We start from the raw sequence: 8,073 nt of genomic DNA on the forward strand, positions 1-8,073 counted from the left end.
CTGAGGTTCTGTAGAAGCCACAGGAAGCAGATGTGTCCAAGCACACCACTCTTTTACAGGATCTTCAATGACCTGCGAAATGTTAACTGCGGAGTGCCCTGGAACTGGCCATTCGTCCACCGGCAATCCAACCATGCATGCTGAAAATGGTTTTCCTGGCCTCGAATGTGTCAGGCAAATACTATCTAAATTCGCTGCCTGAGCTAAAGTCTCCCATACATTTTGCCTTGGTTGACTAACAGGTAAATTTCCCCCGTTGCTTACTGCAATGAATGAAAGAATGATGCACATAAGCATCATGAGACTCATTACTTTGCTTTTATGTGAAAACCCCCAAAGTCCTTAGTTTCTTTTTATTTCTCTTCCGGGTCGTTTTTCGCAGTCTGAGTCTCGACTTCTGTCTGAGTACTCGTCTCTTTGTTTCTTGGATCAGCGTTCCCGTGTTCGGAATGGCTTCACGTGCCGCGCCGACACCCACTTCAGACCTCGATCTGTGGAAATACAAGCGAAACCCTTGCCCCAAGTGATTAGTTTGAAAGGACCCTCTATTTGTCCTGTCTCTGGGTTTCTGATCAAAACTAAAGGACTTTCCCTTAGCTTTGCCTGTGTGTTGTTTAGAAAATGTCTCACGATCGGTGGATTAGGTTCTGAGGATGAGCTATTTAGGAAATTCAGCACGTACAGTGCCTTATTTAATTTCATGTGAGGTGTTGCCTCTGGCTCACCCCTTCTCTGTCTGTCCAGAAGGGATTTCAGGGTGTGATGTGTTCTCTCAATGATCGCCTGACCTGTGGGTGAATATGGAATACCAAACGTGTGTCTGACACCCCATCTTTTCAGGAATCTGTCAAGCACCCTGCCTGTATACGTTGGACCATTATCTGTTTTTATCTCCTGAGGCACATCTAATGCTGCAAATGCTTGCAGAAAATGTCGGCAAGCATGGTCTGCTGTTTCCCCAGCATGTGCTGAAGCAAAGACTGCACCTGAGAATGTATCTACAGAAACATGAACATTTTTGAGCCTCCCAAAAGATGGATATTTCGTGACATCAGCTTGCCACAACTGAAGACTTTGCAGCCCCCGCGGATTGATGGCCCCGGTAGAAGAGGGTGGCTGCACAAGCTGACAGTCTGGACAAGCACTAATGATCTCCCTCGCCTGACTCTTTGTGAGACGAAAGGACTCCATTAGCGCTTGCGCATTCTGATGAAAGAACGCATGACTTAACCTTGCCTGCTCAAAAATGTCCGGCAGTGTTTGCAAAATGGGCATTGTCAACCTGTCCGCCTGAGCATTCCCTTCCGCTAAAAATCCCGGAAGTGTTGTGTGTGCTCTAATGTGTGTGATAAAATACTCTCTTTCCCTGCTCTCTAGCAGTGTTTTCAAGCTTGTCAGGTATGAGTATAAAACCTCATTACTGACTTCTTTCAAGAGCGAACCCTCCAATCTTTTGACCACACCCGCAACATATGCGGAATCTGTCACCAGATTGAGAGGCTGTTTGAACAACGGAAATGTTTGGACAACGGCTGCCAATTCCACAATTTGTGGAGAGCCCTGAACCATCCTCACGTCTGATTCCCAATCCCCTGTCGTTGAGTCTCTCCACGTGATCACTGACTTGTGTGTCTTCCCTGAGCCATCCGTGAACACTGTGATCCCGTCCAAAGGTTCTTCACTTATTCGTGGTTTTGCTCTATAGCATATTTGCGATTGCAGTATTCTGTGTTGTGGAAAGTGGATTGTGCAAGTTCCTGGGAAAGCTAACAACGTGATTAACAGGTCTTTCGATTGTTGCATTGCCCAATCGAAATAGTCTCGTTTCAGAGGTAATCTGATGACTGAGAATTCTCTTCCTGCCATTGTCAGCAACCTCGTTCTCGCCTTTATGATGATTTGTGCTGCCATCTCCAAATCTGTGAGAATCGTTTTCGCAGGCCTGTGTGGTAGGAAAATCCACTCTATGATTATCAAAGAGTCCTTTTGTGATTCATCCCATTGGAAGATCAAACCATGGAACTGCGTTTTCTTCCCCAGCACTGCCAACTGAAAAGGCAACGATGGAACAAATCGATGTGCCTGCCTTTTCTGTATCGCGTTCGTGATTTTCTCCAACTCTTTTCTTGCTTCTGGCGTGAGTGTCCTGGGAGAACGAATGTCTGTGTCTCCTCTCAAGAGATCAAGCAGCGCTGGAATGTCGCTGTTTGTGATTCCCAAAACTGGTCTCATCCAGTTGATTTCTCCCAAAAGCTGTTGTAAATCATGCAAATTGTTGACCTTAGTGCTGATCTCCACTTTTTGAGGTTTTATTGTTTTCTCTGAAATTTTCCACCCTAGATATTTCCAAGGTGCAACCTCTTGAATCTTCGAAAGGCTGATTTCCAGGCCTGCCTTTTGCACCTCTGCGATCACACAGTCGCGAGCTTCTTGCAGCTCCTGTCGTGTTGATGCTGCAATGAGCAAATCATCCATGTAATGATCTTCGCCTTCGGAAATTTCTTCCGTGCTGGTGCCAAAGCTTGTGCCAGGTACCATTGACAGATCGTCGGAGAATTTTTTAGGCCTTGTGGAAGAACGACCCAATGGTACCGCTGCAGAGGCGTTTCCCTGTTGATACTCGGAACTGAAAAGGCAAATCTCGGAGCATCATCTGGATGGAGTGGGATACTGAAAAAACAATCCTTGAGGTCAATGACCACAAGCTGCCAATCTCTGGGAATCATCGAGACAGATGGAAGTCCCAACTGAAGTGGCCCCATGTCTTCTATGACTTCGTTGATTTTCCTGAGATCGTGTAACAACCTCCATTTGCCTGATAGCTTTTTCTTGATGACAAACACCGGAGAATTCCAAGGGCTGTCTGTTGGCTTGATGTGTCCCTTCTGCAATTGTTCTTGGACCAGGTCTTTCAAAGCACTCAATTTTTTCCGCTCAAGGGGCCACTGATCCACCCAAACTGGATCATCTGTTTTCCATGTCAGCTTCAGTGTGGCGAGTGCTGCAGTGACCCCTATTAAAAATCCACTTCGATCTTCGCGCCCCATTGTGCCAAAAGGTCCCGACCCCAGACTGTGATCGGCTTTTGGATGACAAAAGGACGAATGATCGCCGTCTTATCTCCTGGTCCCGTGACAACGACGGAATTCTCACTTTGCAGACACAGAGATGCTCCCCCGATGCCTGAGAGAGAGCCCAATGGCGCGATCAAGCTCCAATTGTGTGGCCAAAAGATGTACGATATTACCGTTACATCCACCCCTGTGTCGAGCATACCTCTGATCGATATTGTCCTGTCCCCACATGTCAATTGGCACGTGAGCGTGGGTCGGTCTCGACCTATATGCTTCACCCATGTTGTATGTACTTCAACATGCTCTTTCATAGGGAAACCTTCTTCGTAGAAGATTGACATGACCTCTCCAACTGTGTGTGGCGGCAATGCGAAGGCTCTCGCAACGACAGTATTTTCCGGCACAGTCAATGGTGGACGAAGCGCTCTTGCCAAAACTGTTAACTCTGTATTTTTCTCCACTGAGACAACTGTTGGATAAACAATGAGTCCAAGAATACTGCACTTGTCTTGTCCAATTATCAAGAAATCTTGTTTCTTGTATGAATCCCCGCGGATTCCTGTTGGTATCTCCGCATGACTTTCATCTAGAAAGCATACTAGTTTTGAAGCTGCCAATGCACACTGTGCCCCTGGTGGGAGGAGATCTGGGTCACTGTGGAATCGACTGAGGGTTTTGCTGAGGGTATCTGCTTGTCGCTCACTGATGACTGCCCTGTCTGTTCTTGTGACACCGCCAGTACTTGTGTCTGAGCGCGCTGGTGATTTCCCGTGCTGCGTTTTCTGTTTCCCGGATGTGGTAACGGATTTCCTTCCACATCTGTCCAGGAATAACATTCTTTCACAGAGTGTCTTCCTTTTCCGTACCGTGCACAAATTGGCCTTTCTGCTTTCTGGGCTGGCGTTGGTATATGTGTCCGTGGGCAATTCCTTTTCATGTGCCCAGACTCCCCGCATCTGTAGCACTGTCCTCCTTGGGGTTTGTTCTTTTTCTGCATTGTCGCAAGAACTCTGTTGACGTTTTCGTCCTGTTGATGGAGTAATTTCTCGAACATCTTCTCCAATGTCTTGTCCTCTGATTGCCCTTCTGAGCGTCCCTTTAGCTGTTCTTCCCATTCCTCTCTTAATTCATTCTTCACAATCGCTGCGACGTGCTGAGGTGTCCCCACCTTGCTGCATGCCTCCACCATCTCTGCCAAGGATTGCCGTCCTGGCATGGTGCTAATCACCTGTTGACAATCCGGGTTGGCGTTGCCGAAAGCTAAACTCTCCAAGAGAGGCCTCTTCACTTCTTCTGTTGTCACCTGTCGATCCACGGCTTGCGTGAGTCAGTCGATGAATGACATGAATGGCTATGTGGGACCTTGCCTGATGCAAGAGAACGGAACATCCGGAGCTCCTGTCGGTGTAATTTGTATGATTGCCAATCGCGCTGCTTCTTTGATGTCGTTTAACACTCTCCGTGGAAGCTGCGCTGCTTGTTCTCCTGGGTTGTCAGCTGGAGGATCCCCTGCTAATTGCCCTTCTGTGAGGTTCGCATTTGGCCCACCTTGATATCTGTTCCACAACTCAGCAAGATATTTTCTCCACCTTTTTTCCCAGATAAGATTCTGTGCGTCAGTGAGGATCATTGCCACAATACTTCGACTATCATATGGTGTGAGATCATATATAGTGAATGTCCCTCTCAGTAGCTGTTTGAAGTATTGTGAGTTCAGCCCAAAAGTTTGAGCTGCCTTCCCTAAGTCTTTGAGTGTCTCATGACCCATCCTTTCCCACCTTGGATTCTGTCCCTGGGCATCATATGTCACCGGCATTGTCAAATCTCCTGATCCCGGGAATAAATGCTTTTCCTTTGCCAACGCTTTTCTGATTCGCTTCCAATCCATCGTCTTCACCGGCTCTTGAAATTCCTCTTCTTGAGACTCCATTGGGATTTGCATAAATAATGGTGTTGTGGACGTCATCGGTGATTCATCGTGTCTCATTTTTCGCCTTGAGGTTTTTGGCGTTGCTCCTAAATCTGAAAAGGAAACTCGAGGATCCTGTTGATATTTCTTTTTTGCTGTATCAAATGAATGCAAGAAGCTTTTTGCTGCTTCTGCTGCTGACAGCATCCATGTCAGGACACCTTCCGATCATGTGATCCTTACGACATCTTGTCCTTGTAGCTCTTCTTCATCTGAGCTTTCATCATCTTCATGAAATCCCGAAGTGGATGGATAATCCGTTTGTTGTGTTAACATTGTCTTCTTTGAAGTGCTTTTCTTTTTATATATTGTTGGAAAAATTGCTGCATTGTTGCAGTCTCGCCACGAGATGGCGCTGTGGCTCCGCCGAACCGATCCGGCATGTTGTGCACTTCTGTCCTCCTGCCACTAGGTGGTGCTGTCACCGGCCTCACTGGCTCGGATGACGGAGTGAGCTCGACTGCCCCATTTCCTCTTCTGGTCCGACATGCCGGTGATCTCATTTGAGACCGTGTTTGCTTGGCTTTTAATTCAGCTAAAAATGGGGCTTGAACACCAAAACGTTTCCCCTGAAGGGAAGAGACTGGGACTCCGAGAGTTTCAACCAGAGGCACCGAGTCTGGAGAAGGTGTGGGGCCCCAAGCACGGCCCCTCCTCGCCCGAGACGTCACAGGGGATCGGGCCCGCCGCCGCCCGCGCTCCACTCTCTGCGCATGCGTGCTCTCCGAGCCGCTCCCTGTCTCTCCCGAGCTGACGTCACCCTCTCCCGCTCGTTCCACCCCCGAGGTTTCTTCCCCTCGGTCTGTCCCTGACTCTGTCTCCTCCTCCTCTGACGCTGTGTTCACTCCTCCCTCCGGTGTGTCCAGCCCGCCTCCCGCCGGCATTCCGGCCCACCCCGCGATTCTGGCCGACCTCCGCACTGGGTCTGACGTCACAACTGCGCGCCTCCTGCGTCTCGCTACGGTGGCCCTCTGGGGCTGTGCGGTTTCCCCCAATTTGCCGCCCGCATTTGCCGCCCCCGCGCTGGAATGTGACTCCCCCCCCGGGTTCTTGCGAGTTTTGCCCGCCGCGCGCATCTCCTCATCTTCACCCGCGCCGCCGCCTTGCTCTGTCGCTGCCGCGCCGCCGTGCCCTTCGCGAGAGAGCGCTCCCCCCGATCCCTTGTCTTCCTCCTGCTCCCCCCCTTCCGTTCCTGACTCCTCTATACCCTCTGGGGTTTCAGGACGCTTTTGGGGTTTCTTGCGTTCTTTGACCGGGGGGTTTAATATTATTTCCTGCTCTCTTTTTTCGAGAGCCCTTTCCCCCTGGCTTTTTGAAGCCAGAGCTAATTTTTTCCTGGAGCTTTGCTCCATCCCCCTCTCTGAGGGTGCCGCAGTTTTTCGCTGCTTTTCCAGTCTTTTACACTGCACTGAAATGCCTTCTAGCATAATTCTTGCCGGCGAGAGCAGCTTTAACGCTGTCTCATCTTTTTTCGTTGCTAAGAAATATAAATGTCTATTGATTTCTTGCCAAAACCCCACTTTGAATAGCAGGCATGTTTCTGCAAGTGGGTAGTTGAGCCTTGCCCACAACAATAACTGTTTTAATTCTTTCTTTGGGATCCCTTCTGTATATAATTCAGCCCCGCCTTGTAAGGCGGACAAGATTTCCCATTGTTCCTGGGAGAGTGTGCCCCCCATATTCTTATTTTTGGCCTTCTTACCAAATCTGTCGTCAGAGCGGTCTGAAGGCTCCCGATCTCCGTCCAGCAGGTCACAAGAGATGGATCCAGAGGCGCCTTTCTGGTCCCAGTCCAGGCCTCTCTGCTACGAACTGTCTTCGGTAGAAGCTGAGAGATGGAATTCTCAGTGACTGCTGATTTTTGCAGACTCTCCTGGCCGTTCTTTTTTCTTCTTTCTTTCTTCAGGCTTCTCTCCTCAGGAGTTATCAGTGCTGTCCTCTTGGCTCTTCAGCTCTTCAGGGCTTTTTCACCCCCCGAAAGGTTTGGTGGGAAGCAGCCCACGCAGCGGAAGCCACTTGTCGGATTTTCGGCTGTTTAGATGGTCTGGAAAGGCCCGAGGTGGCCTTGGGCCGCCCGCGCTCCAAAGGACGAGAAGGGACTTCAGATCTTTTCTCGGTCTCGGTGTTTATTAATTGCTTATCTAAAAGATTTTCTCTTGGCCTGACAGAGTTCTGCTCAGCAGTCAGCCATGGGCACACACTGAGAGCCCCTGGGGCGGTAACTTATCTTTATACTTGGAGTTACGTATACAATATTTATCATTTTTCTCCAATACCCTCTACCCTTATTAACCAGTGCACTTTTGGTAACGACCAATCCCAAAGTGCCAACATCACCACAGAAGATGGAGGCCAAGAAGAAGAAGAAGAAGAAGAAGAAGGAGAAGGGCACGCCCCAATTCCTCCATCTTACTTCTTTAGACCCCCCTGTACAGAAATCTTAAACCCTTTATCTCACACTCCAATTAACTTATCCCTTCACCATTCACCCCAGTGAAATCCTCCTATCCTCATACTGATGTCGTCTCCCGTGTGGGATCAAAGTCCAGCCACCAGACCTTTCTGGCAACATTCCAGGACTCCCGAGCCCCCCAGGGGTGGTCTTGGTCACCCTGCACCCCAGTCCTGAGAGGCTGAGATCCCACACCCTTCCTCCCAGCAGAGATTGGCCCAGCTTCCCCGTCACCTCTGTGTGAGGCTGAGCCATGATTGCCCTTCACCTTGTCCTCAGTCTGGAGCTGCTTCAGGCCCCCCATGCCATGACTAGGAAGGGCAATGGAGAGAGTGGGGGCAGATGCACACCCTTCCTTAGGATTTCATCATTTTTGGCACAGCTAAACAGGCAAATCCAGAGGTCTCCAACTCAGCACTTCCTCAGCTTTCTGGAGAACATCTCACCTTCACCAGCCCAGCATTTTGGAGAGGTTTTCCCGCACATGTGGAGGCTTGCTGGCAGCACATTTCTTCAGCTGGGTGCCCATCACCTTGTAGAGGGCAGAGGCGAGCTTGGTGGCCACGATGCGGACATTG

This window comes from Melozone crissalis, unplaced genomic scaffold (genome assembly GCF_028551555.1).
Source record: "Melozone crissalis strain CALT ecotype California unplaced genomic scaffold, PUWL_Pcris_2 ptg000021l_1, whole genome shotgun sequence".
Classification (NCBI taxonomy): Eukaryota; Metazoa; Chordata; class Aves; order Passeriformes; family Passerellidae; genus Melozone; species Melozone crissalis.